Source organism: Canis lupus, chromosome 14 (genome assembly GCF_003254725.2).
Source record: "Canis lupus dingo isolate Sandy chromosome 14, ASM325472v2, whole genome shotgun sequence".
NCBI classification, from domain to species: Eukaryota; Metazoa; Chordata; class Mammalia; order Carnivora; family Canidae; genus Canis; species Canis lupus.
Window position 1 is genome coordinate 51223073 of NC_064256.1, and position 13186 is coordinate 51236258.

The 13186-nt window shown below is 43.0% G+C and overlaps 1 protein-coding gene across 13 annotated transcripts in view; it reads right to left on the reverse strand.

Annotated features, from left to right (window-relative positions):
* Nucleotides 1-12728, reverse strand: part of IMMP2L (inner mitochondrial membrane peptidase subunit 2) — an 848292-nt gene extending 835564 nt beyond the window's left edge. For 2 of the 13 annotated variants that reach the window (XM_025464660.3, XM_049093417.1), the window contains exons 1-2: nucleotides 12306-12351; nucleotides 11784-11850 (exon numbers count right to left, since the gene is read on the reverse strand). The gene's annotated coding sequence lies outside the window, so the exon portion shown is untranslated. Of the gene's footprint in view, nucleotides 1-11783; nucleotides 12033-12305; nucleotides 12410-12536 lie in introns of those variants that run through there. The other 11 variants (XM_049093419.1, XM_049093425.1, XM_049093415.1 and 8 more) reach the window with 10 other exon arrangements.
* Nucleotides 12729-13186: the final 458 nt, after the last annotated feature.

Consider the following 13186-nt stretch of genomic DNA (forward strand, 5'->3'; position numbering starts at 1 on the left):
GACTACAGTACTTCTCTTACACATGAGAAATCGACTCATAAAAAAGCTAATTAGTTTATGAAGTGCCTCCAACTATCTTTATATAACGATACTAAATATTATTAAATGAAACTAAATAATAATTACTTAATATTTGAATCTGACACTAATAAAACTCTTATTAAACAAATACACTCTTGGAAAAATACCAAAATGCTTTATAAATACTCTGCTATACCAGGCAAACTAAAATTTAAGGAAGTAAGACTCTATGATTCCAACTAGATGACTTTCTGGGAAAAGGCAAAACTAGGGAGACTGTAAAAAGATCTATGGTTATCAGGGTTAGCAGGGTGAGGTTAATGAGGGCAGAGCAGTAGACTCTGGGGCAGTGAAACTACTGTATATTTTAATGGGGGATACATGTTATATGTTTGTTCAAATGTACACTAGAATGTACAACACAAAGAGTGAACTCTAAATACTGACTTTAGGCGAAAATACTGTGTCAGTGTTGGTTCACCAGTTGTAATAAATACATCATTCTGCTAAGAAATGTTGATAATGGAGAAGCTATGCATGTGTACAGGTGGGAGTATATGGGAAATATCTGTACCTTCCACTCAAACTTTGCTGTAAACCTGAAACTGCACTAAAAAAAAAATCTATTTTAAAAAATTAAGACGACTTATCTGTGGCAACTCTAATCTTTTCCTGCCACCTGTTGCTGTAAGTCCACTATCTACTCAGCAAAAACATTTTTAACCATGAACCCTAACCTTCAGTTGAACTCTTCTTAATATACCCAGGACCCCTCACATTGCCTGCTCTGCTCCTCATAGCCCGCTCATCCTCAAACATGACATTGGTAGACTAAGTCCCAAGACAAGGAGAAAGTATGGTACAGACAACAGATGGAGAAGGAAGGTAATGGAGAAGGAAGTAAAGAATTCCTAAAGAGGAAAATCCACATGAGAGAGCAAAAAAGGAGAAAAGAATACTGAGTTGCTCTGAATTTACTGGTCTACATAATGTGAAAATCATATGAAATGAAATTACTCTAAAATGTAAAAGATATTACAAACATTTCCCTTCTTTAAAAAAAGTTTTTGCTATACGCTATTCTAAAAGTAGAACACTACAACTTGATGTGTTTACTATGTATCCTCCAGCTACAAGCAAGATGATTTTTCAAAAGCTGACCATAAATGCTACAAACATTTTTCAAAAGAAAGATATATAAAAGAGTGTGTGTCAAAGTGCCATTACAAAGACCTAGCTCTCAAGATAAACTTTTGGATAAAACTGCAAAGATTAAATTTTTATGATTTATTACATGGAAGAAAGATGTACACTTTTATCTTCTAGATATTCTTAATCTGAGAAGTCAAAAACCTGCTATGAGTTACCAAGCCAAGCAGGAGTACAATGCGATTTTGAAACAGTCATACAGGAATGACTGTGGGGTGTACGTCCTTACTTGCTTTGGCCCTTAATGAGAATAGGCTAAGCACCTGACAGATCCAAGTATTAAGTCATTAAGGAGAGGTTAAAGGCAATAGTGGTAAACCAGGGACCCATTAGACAGGCTTAAAGATGGTTCTGGCAGGAGCCACCACCACTATCAATTCCACCTGAGCAAATAATGACTCTGCATCTGAAATTTCAGGGGAGGCATAAAGACTGCAGCCGTGCTAGTGATCCAATTCAGTTCAGCTAATAGCAATTAAACACCAATGAAGTAACAGGCACTAAGTTAAAGGTGCCATAAGACAATGAAGAGTAAGATGCAGCCCCTACTTTAAAAGTTTCCAGCCCAATACAGGGTACTACACATCTGCAAATGACTATAATCCAGGCAAAGTAGAGAAAATGCCAAAAGAGAGATACAAAAACAGAGATTCAGAGATTGCATCAAAGAGACAGACTGCTTAGCATAAAACTTGTGGTCACTCAGTTGACCAACAGGTTCTTGCTCTGGTTACTGTTCTTGTTTATAATTTTCTCCCACAAGATGTACTACTTCTATACTAGAAGATATGAAAAAATTGAAAAATCTATCTGCTACTTTAATGTTTCACAAATGATTTTCCATAAATTCGTCATTGAAACTCAAAGCTATGCTATGCCAGGTAGAGGTTGTTATCCTATCAAGCGGCCAAGCCCCCAAGATGATCAAATGATCCATGCCTCATATCCTGTGTAGTCTTCACTCTGAATCAGGGTGGGCCCATGAGACCAGTAAGACATCAAAAATGGTGTACAATGTCCAAGGATAGGTCATAAAAGACACTACAGTTTCTAAAGAGATTTTTTTTCTTAATTTTTTTATTCATGAGAGACACAGAGAGAGAGGCAGAGGGAGAAGCAGGCTCCCTGCAGGGAAGCCAATGTGGGACTCCATTCCAGGACCCCCGAATCACGACCTCAGCTGAAAGCAGACGTTCAACCACTGAGCCACCCAGGCATCCTGGCACTACTGTTTCCACCTTGGTCTCCTGTATGTCACTCTAGGGAAGCCAGGTCCCATGATGAGGACAGCCCCATGGAAAGCCCCTTGTAGAGAGGAACCTGTGACCACCAGCTTGCCAGCCAATGTGAGTGGGCACTCTGGAAGTGAACCTTTTAGCCTCAGGCATGTCCTCCAATATATGTACCTCCTGCTGGCATCTGACAGCAACCACATGAGATCCTGAGCCAGAACCACCCAAAGTGCTGACCCCACAGCAAACATGATATAATAAATAATTATTGTTGTTTTCAGCCACTGAATTTTTTATTATGTTACAAAGCAACAGAGAACTAATGCATCCCAATTTTACATTTGACGCTCAGAGAAACTAACTTACCTACTACCATTTAGGAGTGGGTAGGGAAACCAGGTCTGGAATCTAATCTCTCAGCTTTAGGTTCATTCTTGCCATTAAACAACATTACTTCTCAGGTAAAAATAAGTTATAGCACCATAAGCATGATCATTCCTGTGATTATACCACCACCACCAATATATCAGGTACCCCCTCCCCCCCAAAAAAAAGACATAGCACATGTCCCTATATACTTGACAGACATGAGGAGACCTGCAATAAAATTGAATTCATGTGTTCCTTGGTACTTTGTGTTTTTACTGTGTTCTGGAAGATTTCTGGTTGTTGGTTTTTTGGGCTTTTTTAATGCACAGATTTTAAAAATAAAAACCTGGGATGCCTGGGTGGTACAGCAGTTGAGCATCTGCCTTCAGTTCAGGGCGTAATCCCAGGATCTGGAATCGAGTCCCGCATCGGGCTCCCTATGAGGAGCCTGCTTCTCCCTCTGCCTATGCCTCTGCCTCTCCCTCTCTCTCTGTGTCTCTCATGAATAAATAAATAAGTCTTTAAAAAGTAAAAATTTTAAAAATTTTAAAATTAAAATAAAAACATATTTAGAGCACTTAATACTCAAAAATCACATTACAGACATTGAAAATATTTATATAATTTACAATCTTAATCGCAATAAACATCGGTATAATTTTAAACAGAACTTAACGTCAGACAAGAAATGCTCAACAGCTGATTGCTTAAGGATGTGCATTTTTGCTTTAGGTCTTCAACATTTTAGCATTATACAAATGTAGTATAATATAGCATCAAAATGTTCTTGATGGTGAAGTCTTAAATCCCAATCCATAAAATGATTACTACCTTGCAGGACCAGGTGGCTAGCTCTTAGCCTGTCTACTCCTGGAGAAAGCCAACAGAATATTTCATTGTCACAACCACATCTACCTATAATATCCCTTCACATAATCACCTCTTTTGACCCACACAATTCTACAAGTAAGACAGGTTTACTACCATTCCCATTTTCCAAAGGATGATGGGGCTAAGAGAAGTCTAAGTAACTTAACTGAGGATACATGCTATTAAAAAGAGTATATAAATTCTTAAATATAAAAGTATTATAACTTTTTAGCTCCAAGTCCCAGACTTTTCTTCTGCACCATATTTTAGCCCAATGGTTCTCTACCCAGGCTGCCATTAGAACTGGGGGTATTCTGAAAAATATCAGTACCTGAACATCTTCCCCAGAGACTCTGATTTAATTGCTCTGGTCTGTTTTAGCTGTCTAGCATATAATAACCAGTAGTGGTAAATTCACAGAAAGCTTAGACTGCAAAAGGAGAAATGCAGATATCTCTATATGTAAACTGAAACTTACATTGGGAAACTTCCCAACTTACTCTGGGAAACTTTATTTCCCAAAACTCCCTGAAAGACACAAATCTCTTCAATAAAACAAAAAGAACAAAGAGGAAGAAGGGATGAAAAACTCAAACCCACTCTGCCAGTATTACGGGGTCACCAAGGAGTACTTTATTCCCTCGATCCCACTCTTGAACCTCATCATCCCATACCTTAACTCCACTGCAAGTTCTAGTTCAAGTGTTACCTCCTATGTGAAGTCTTCAGATCACACAAAACAAAGCAGGCCATTTTTTGCATCCATCTTACTTTGAACCTCTATAACATATTGCCTATGTCATTTACTTACACAGCCATTTCTCCCCCTGACCTGAGGTAAGGGCAGGATCTCTCTCATTCATCCTTCCCATCTTATGTATCTTTCCATCTTATACATCTTAAAGCCTTGATGATAGCGGATATTAATAAGTCTGCTAAATCAAATCATGTTTTATGTTTGGCATGGTTAATCCCCCCTGGGCTTCCTAGTACATAGTCCTTTGAAATTTTTCAGTTTTTTGGGATGCCTGGGTGGCTCAGGGGTTGGGTATCTGCCTTTGGCCCAGGGCATGATCCTGGGATCTGGGATGGAGTCCCACATAAGGCTCCTTGCAGGGAGGCTGCTTCTCCCTCTGCCTGTGTTTCTGCCTATCTCTCTCTCTCTCTGTGTCTCTCATAAATAAATAAGCAAATAATCTTTAAAAAAAAAAAAAAAGAAAGAAATTTTTCAGTTTTTAATAAAAGAAAGGGGACTTTTTCCTCCCACAAGTGGATTAGAGATTAGGAATTATGCAAAAAGGCGAGATGTGGGGAGAGCAAGTTAGCAGTGGAATTCTGGACTAGGAAAAAAGGGTAAATAGGATATTGAAGGGTAGGGTCAGGTATGCATTTTGTTTGTTTTAAAGGAAAGATTAGGCAAAGAGAGTGACAATCTGATTTTTATTCAAAGAACAGTAATTACAGGCAACCACCTTTTCAACATCTCCCTGTCTGTGGGGTTCCTTCCTCTCAGCATACATACATGCTACCTCTCCCCTCAAAAAAAAGACCCTGCCACAGTGGTTCTCCTCCTGAGACACATATTAGAATCCCTTGGCGAGCTTTGAAAATTCTGGAGTGAAGATAAATGAAGACAAAATCTCTAAGGAGGAGCCTAGCCATACCTACTCTCTCCTCACTCCTCCCCTCCTGTTCACTCATCTAGCCACACACTGTAGTCTCCACTCCCACAAGTCCAAAGGAACCACCGACTTCTAACAGGCACTTTACAATCCTCATCATACTTGATGATTCATAGCATTCCATTTTTAACTGGGTTCTACTTCTTTAAACTCTGCAAGTTGGCCTGAAAAGTTGTGCTTTCTCCTTCCTCCCAGCCTCTCTCGCCACTCCCCTTCAGCGTCCTTATAGCTGTCTCTGTCTTGGTTTATCCCTAAAATTTCAATATTCTCCAGGACTTACTTTGAGCCCTTTTCTCTATGTAGCTCCTCTAAGTACTTTTGTCCTTACCCACACCTTCAATTACTCTCCATATAGTAAGCTCCCAGAAATCTGCATTTCCAGCTTCCACATCTCTTGTGATGCTCCAAGATCCTATATCCAACTGCCTCTGAGACAGCCCCAACTCACCAAGGATATGCCCTTCAAGTAATTTAATCACATGTCCCAACCTAAACTCATCAGCTGCTCCTCAGACCTGCTTCCTCATTGCTCCTCCCTCTCACTACCCGGAAACCTGGCAGCTATCTATTCCAGCATCCTCACTCTCCCATTCCTGTTACATTCAGTCACCAAAACCAGCCAATCTTCCCTCCTTCTAAATATTTTTCCTAAACATTCTCATTTCTGAGTATCCCCACTACTTCCAGCCTTGTTTCTGCTCTTAGGTTTCCATTATCCATATTAATGCACTGTCGGCTTAGATCGCCAATCTTGCCTCCCCATCTGACACCACCTCACTCCACCACCAATCAACCCAGCACACTGATTTCAGTGACCTTTCAAGTCGCTCACAATGCTGCACGTGGCATAGAAGTGTGCCCTGACTTAGCTATCCAGTTTCATCTCCTTTCATTCCTGACTTTGCCCTTCACACTCTAATATAACTGACCTACATATAGCTCCCTGAACACACTATGCCCTCATAATGCCATACAACTACTCATGCCATTAGCCCTGAGTGGAAATGCTCTCTGCTGCTTGTCAACTGGCCCACTTCTACTCAACTTTCAAGATTCAGCTCAAACATAACCACTGCTAAAATCCTCCCCTGGCATTTCCATCAGGGATCAAGAGCTCCTGCTAGCCTTCGTTTGTACTTCTATCTTCATTACGGCAAATAGCACACAATATTTGAACTGTTGGTCAAGATGTCCACAATTCTACTAGAAGATCCCTGATCAAAGACAGTGACTTTATTTTTATATTCTCAGCATAAGTTCAATGTACATAGCATAGAGTTTAAAAGAAAAAAAAATTAATGAACTGTAAGCCAGTGAAAGGACAAGAAGATCAACTGGACTGCAAGTAGAGAAAAAGTCCAGATCTAAAGGAAGTACAGAATCTATTATTAAGTCCCACCTATTAAAAAAAAAAAAAAAAAAAGAAAGAAAGAAAGAAAGAAAAGAAAGAAATTATTATTCAGGTGTTATCAAGGTAACAAAAAAAAAAAAAAAAACTTATCAATAGACTAAGCAAGCAATAAGAAGTTAAGAGTCTCTAATGGAGCAGCTGACAAAAGATCAACTGAAAGGCCAGAGATAAAGGTGGTTCTTTCAAGTCATGTAATTCTTCAGCCTAAGTCCATAGACTATGATTGGCATCTTCCTCTGTCAGTTCACCACTCCTCCCCTTTGTCATTATTCTCCATAGCCTTTTCCCAGCCCCCATTATTAAATCCCAGATTTCAGGAGTAATTTCCCTCTACTAGAGCCACAAGTCCTTCCAGTGGATTAGTCTGAGACGTAAGGCAGGGGTTAGGGGGTTGACAATCGTTGTTCTTGTGGCAAGGACCTAGAGGAAAGAAATGAAACTACTATTTATTGAGGGCTAGCTTTGTACCAGATATCGTGCTACTACTTTACAAACATTAAATCTCAGAGTAATCCTGAGTAATTATCCCATTTTACAGATGAAGAATCCAAGATCACAGCTAAGAAATCACAGAGCCTACTTGAAAACTCAGAGATAATAGCCTCTAGAGTATTTCCATACTCCTGACTACCTCAAAATAAAGAGAGTTGTGCTGGGGGGAAAAAAATGAAGAGAGCTGTGGTCTAGCTGTTCTAGGTTGGAACTCAGAATACATTATTCTCTAAAATACTATTATAAATACTGGCTAAAGTCTATAGTACCACGAATACATAATGGGCATACAATGAGTTAAAGTAGCTCAGTTGGTTAAGCATCCAACTCTTGATCTCAGCTGAGGTCTTGATCTCAGAGTAGTTTTTTTAAAAACAAAGAATAAATAAACAAGTAAAAAAAATAGCTTTGGCATCCTGATCTGGAAATCCAAATGTTATTTGTTATTTTATTCCTATATGTACACTGTTCAACATCACAAACAAAAAATGGACTTGAAAATGACTTTTCAGAATAAAATGGGCTCTTAAGTGAGGCTTTTCTTTAAAAATATTTTCCGTCCATAAAAAAATCACCAAGGACAGAAACTATTTTACCTTGTTAACCTGTAAGAACAATGACACTAGAAGACACCTGTGGGAACTGTGCTTATCTGACCAGGTGCTCGTTTACAGTGTGCTGTCATTTGAATAAAACATCACACTAAACCCTGTAGACCAGAGCTTATGATAGACTGCCACAAACTACAGCAGTACAGCTGATATGCCTATAATCTACTGACAAAATGTACTCCTTAGCAAAGTGAAACCAGATGTCTGGTGTAAAATCTGATGTCTGTGGACTTGTCTTTCTTGGCTTCCAGAGCTGTATTAGATACACTAAATACGCAGCTTAGCTGTATATTAAACCCACAACTTGGCAAAATCATGACAGTTTGGACATGAAGCATCAGCATTTTTATTGTAATTCTTATAAACCAAAGACATTTCTGAAATAGAAATCCTAAATTTAAGCACTCAGCTAAATGTGGTAGTATGTCTTCCCCACATTAGGAACAGTGTCAGAGCTTTTTAAACATATTTATAGAAACTCTTTCCCTTCATTTTTCAAGCTGACACTCTTAGGCATGGCTACGGAAATGATTTTAAAGGGGGTGGGGGGGTGGGATTCAAACCACATCAGGTGTCAGTCCTTGTCCCAGAAATTCCAGGATCAGATAAAACAGGGCGATCACTGTGAAAATGCAAACACCTACCTTCAGGAAAGTTAAGTACTAGATGTCTTGTTTCAATTGCGAAGAAGATCATTAAGAATGTGATAGGTGACCAGATAAAAAGGGAGGGGAAATTAACAGTATCTATATGCCAGACGCTGGTTTTTGCACACTTTTTAATATGCTCAAAGTTCTGTTTTGACAGCTGAGAAGTTAGGGAGCAAAGTTCTAACTGGTACAAAGTTGTAGGGCTAATGAGATAAGAGCCAGAACTCAAGCCCAAGTTTAAAAGACTCTAAAAGACATGCTACTTCTATGTGAGGACTGAGGGTTGAGCTCCCTATGGGGACATAGCCAAGAATATGGAGGTAAAAGTAAGAAATTTACAATTTTGCCATATAGTAACATATAATCATGAAACAAAAAGTTGAAGAAATAAACACAAATAGTTGAGAGAGCTCATCTAAGTTCATAAGAGACTTTCTACTTTTATATCCCTGCAAGACTCATATTTAAGTAACTTTCTTAACCTTAGATATCCTTTGCAACCAGAAAAAGTTATCTTCAATAAAAAATGAGGTTAAATGTACAGAAACTCATACAAGTGAACAATCTAGTATCTTTCTTAAGTGCATCATCCTTACTACTCTCCATGTTTTCTCATCTTATGTCATCTTTATTGGACGATTCAACATATTAGCCTCATCTCATTTTTATACTGGTACATTTATTACACTAGAAAATGACTATAACACATTATAATGGTACTCCAATCTGTCTTAAGGGTTAACTTGCCTCAAGCTTATGCACTCCTTGCTTGCCGACCTAAGTCCCTTGGTCTGTAGCCAAACTAACCTAAATTTCCTTGAGATTTGCAAACCACTGGCCTTGGGGAGTGAAAGACCAAACTTGCCCAGAAGATAACACCTAATCACATTTGAAAACAGCTGCCACTGATACCAGCAAATCAGTTCAGGGTCATGTCGACATATCACAAATTGGGCCCCAGCTTCTCCTGTCTTAAGCACCTCCCCTTTAAAACTCTCCAGCTTTGCCTGGACAGGGAAGATGGTCTTTGGGACATCAGTCCACCATCCTCTCAGTCTGCTGGCTTCCCGAATAAAACAAACTTTCCCTTCCCACTTGTCTCTCAAGTATTGATTTTCAAGCTGCCAGCAGCCAAACCTGAGTTCAGAACTAATTTTCTGTCCAGTAACACTATTCTAAAACAGGACACAAATCACCATGGTCATTAATCCTTGAAAGTTTATCTGTGAAAGACCTAGAAGGTGGAAAAATAGTACTATCCTCCCATAACACTGTACAGACCTGCACATGACTAAGATCAATAGCAAAGGTCTTATACATTAACACTTAAGCATTCCAATAATCCACAGAAAACTGGTGAAAGGCCTGCTCCAAATAGCCTTCTCCAAAGCCAGTGTTATCATTTTTACCATCTTACCTATATATCTGTGCCCCACACTTTGGTAGCAAAAGTTAATAAATATCTACTGAATCAATGAATGTACCTATCATCAATAAACAACTATTTTCTGGTTTTTCATAAATTATATGGTTGTCTATCACTTGAGTACAGACAAGTAAGAAGACAGGTTCAGGGCACACGCAGCCAACATCCAATGGCTACAGAGAGCAATTCTAGCTTTCTTAAGTATCCAAGAATGGTTTGCTACATTGCTTGTGGCTAACCTGAATTTTAACAAATTTAAAATGTTTGTTTATACGGAGCACAGGATGCATAAGGTATTCCCAAGCTTCTCAGAGGAGCTGTGCTTCAGGATAGTATATTGGAGAAGTGATGGAAAATTGGCGCAAAAGAACCAATGAGGGATCCTTGGGTGGCTCAGCGGCTTAGCACCGCCTTCAGTCCAGGGCGTGACCCCAGAGTCCTGGGATCCAGTCCCACATTGAGTCCCTGCATGGAGCCTGCTTCTCCCTCTGCCTGTGTCTCTGCCTCTCTCTGTGTGTCTCTCATGAATAAATAAATAAAATCTTAAAAAAAAAAAAAAAAAAAAAAAAAACGATGAAAGCGATCACACTGAAACTCAGAGCAAACCTTCAAGGGCTTCCGTGCGCTGTGTGGCTACTTTCCAGAAGTGAACAGAGTATCTGTGAGAGGGTATGGATGTGAAAGTCACGAGCAAAAGGCCCGGCTTGGTAAGGTCACCCTCCTACACCAAAAACAAAAACAAAAACAAAGAAAAAAAAAAAAAAAACCTTCCTCTATGAGCCTGTGAGAAGAACCCAAAAGAATTTCAACAGTTACCATATTGCTATTAACCTTCCCCTTTGGTGTTCTAAAGAATTTTGACAGGAGTGTCTTTTTAAAAGGTAAAGATCTGGGGGATCCCTGGGTGGCGCAGCGGTTTGGCGCCTGCCTTTGGCCCAGGGCGCGACCCGGGATCGAGTCCCACACTGGGCGGCTCCCGGTGCATGGAGCCTGCTTCTCCCTCTGCCTGTGTCTCTGCCTCTTTCTCTCTCTCTCTATCATAAATAAATAAAAATCTAAAAAAAATAAAATAAAATAAAATGTAAAGATCTGGGCAGCCCGGGTGGCTCGGCGGTTTAGCGTCACCTTCAGCCCAGGGCGTGACCCTGGAGACCCTGGATCGAGTCCCGCATCGGGCTCCCCGCGAGGAGCCTGCCTCTGCTTGTGTCTCTGCCTTTTTTTTTTCAGTGTCTCTCATGAATAAATGAATAAAATCTTTAATAAAAATAAAATGTAAAGATCTGAGGGACGCCCGGGTGGCTCGACGGTTTGGCCCCTCCCTTCGGCCCAGGGCGTGACCCCGGGGGTCCAGGGATCGAGTCCCACATTGGGTCCCTGCATGGAGCCTGCCTCTCTCTCTCTCTCTCTCTCTATCTCTCTGTGTCTCTCATGAATAAATAAATAAATAAAATCTTTTTAAAAATAAACAAATGACTAAATGAGATGTGAAGATCTGCGGGCGGGGCTCCCGCCAGTACAGAGGCAGGACCGTGCCTCCCCAGCAGCACAGCCTCAGCGGTGAATCCAAGTCCGGGGAGAGCCGAGGCAAGGGAAGGCCAGTTCTCTGTCAGGTCAAGTGGCCACGAGGGGTGTAGGCCGAGCTGCCCAAGTCCCGGCCAGTTCTACCGGCTCCTGGGGCTGCGGCCTAGGACCGCCCAGGGGGCCCCGGGGCCTGAGGGAACCGCGGCGTCCGGCCCCCCACGCCCCCCGGGGCAGCCCTGGCTCGAGACCTGCTCCTTCCACCCCTGCCTTACTTCCATCCCTTACTTACCCTTTCTCCCGCTCTTCCTCGGCGAGAAGGGGTAAGTGGTTATTTTGTGCCCAATTTGGCCAAAACCCTAAAAGTAAAAATGACAGAGACAGGTGCTTTAAAATCCTGACGGGCCCGCCTCGGAACTCCCGCCACACGCCCCGCGGTGCACGTCCCCACAGCGCTCCCTCCCGGCCAGGGCTTGGAGCCGGAGCTGCCGCCTCAGGGGCCGACGAGCTGGGGCGCGACCCGGGGGCGCCCGCCGGGCGGGGCACGAGCTCGCCCCTGCCCCTCCCCCGCCGCCCCGCGCGGCGTCGCCGCCGTCAGGGGCCGCTCTGCAGCCGCGGGGGGAGGCGGGGGCGGCCGCGCGGGCCTCGGACAAACACGCGCGCGCACACATGCTCGCGACACCGCCAGACCGCGGCCGGGCGGCCCTCAGCCTCCCGGCATCCCCGCCCCGCCGGGCGCCGACGCCCCGGGAACCGGCCCCAGCCCGGGGTGGCGGTGAGGGCCCCCCCGCCGGCCTCTCAGGCCCCCCCTGACCCGCCGCGGGGCTCCCGCCCTCCGCACCCGCTGCGCAGCTCGGCCCGGGAGGGGGGGGAGGGCCCCACGCTGGCCCCGCCCTCCGCCCGCGGCAAGCCCCGCCCCCTTCCGCGGCGCGCGGGAGCCGCGCGAAGCTCCGCCCCCGGCGGAACCCGGGCCCCGCCCCCTCCCGCTCCGCCTGGGATAAGCCCAAAACCCGGCGTGGATGTCGAGCGGATCCAAAAAGGTCACCGGTTCAGCCAGCCAGATGCTCGCGCCCTTTCTCTCCGGTCTGCACCGCGCTGAGCCGCAGGGAGGGCAACCGAGACCTGGAACTCCGTGGAACCGCGTCCCCGGCTCCTCGCCTTCCTAGAGGTCACGAAGCGGAGACCCCAGCGGTGGCTTGGAGCGCACAGTCCGCGGGCAAAGAGCCCTCCCGGTGCTCCCCCTCGGGCTCCTCCGTTACGGTGGTTTTTCTACTCAAGAGTACACAGGAAAACTATTTCAGTTTTGCATTCTCTACGCAAGCCAAAAGGAATCGTCCAAAACAGGTGGTTTTCCTTTGGAAAAGCTGGAGTTTCACGCCTTAGCTTTTGTCTTGAAACTCGACAGGGTTATGACAAACGACAAAGTGAAACCTAAACCTACCAAACAGACCTAAAATACTTATTCTCTCGTTTATCCCTCCCCCAATTATATATATCCCTTATTCCTTCTGTCTTTATCTTATGAATACTGACAAACTACCCTGTGCATTTTCAAATCATTTAATACAAACTATTAGTACCAGATGCTCTGGTTCTTTGGCTCAAAATTAATCCTAAAGGTTTAAGAACCTACTCAGAGACTCCAACGACCTAGTAACTAGAACCCCTAGCGTCTCCTGAGAATAAAATTGCTTT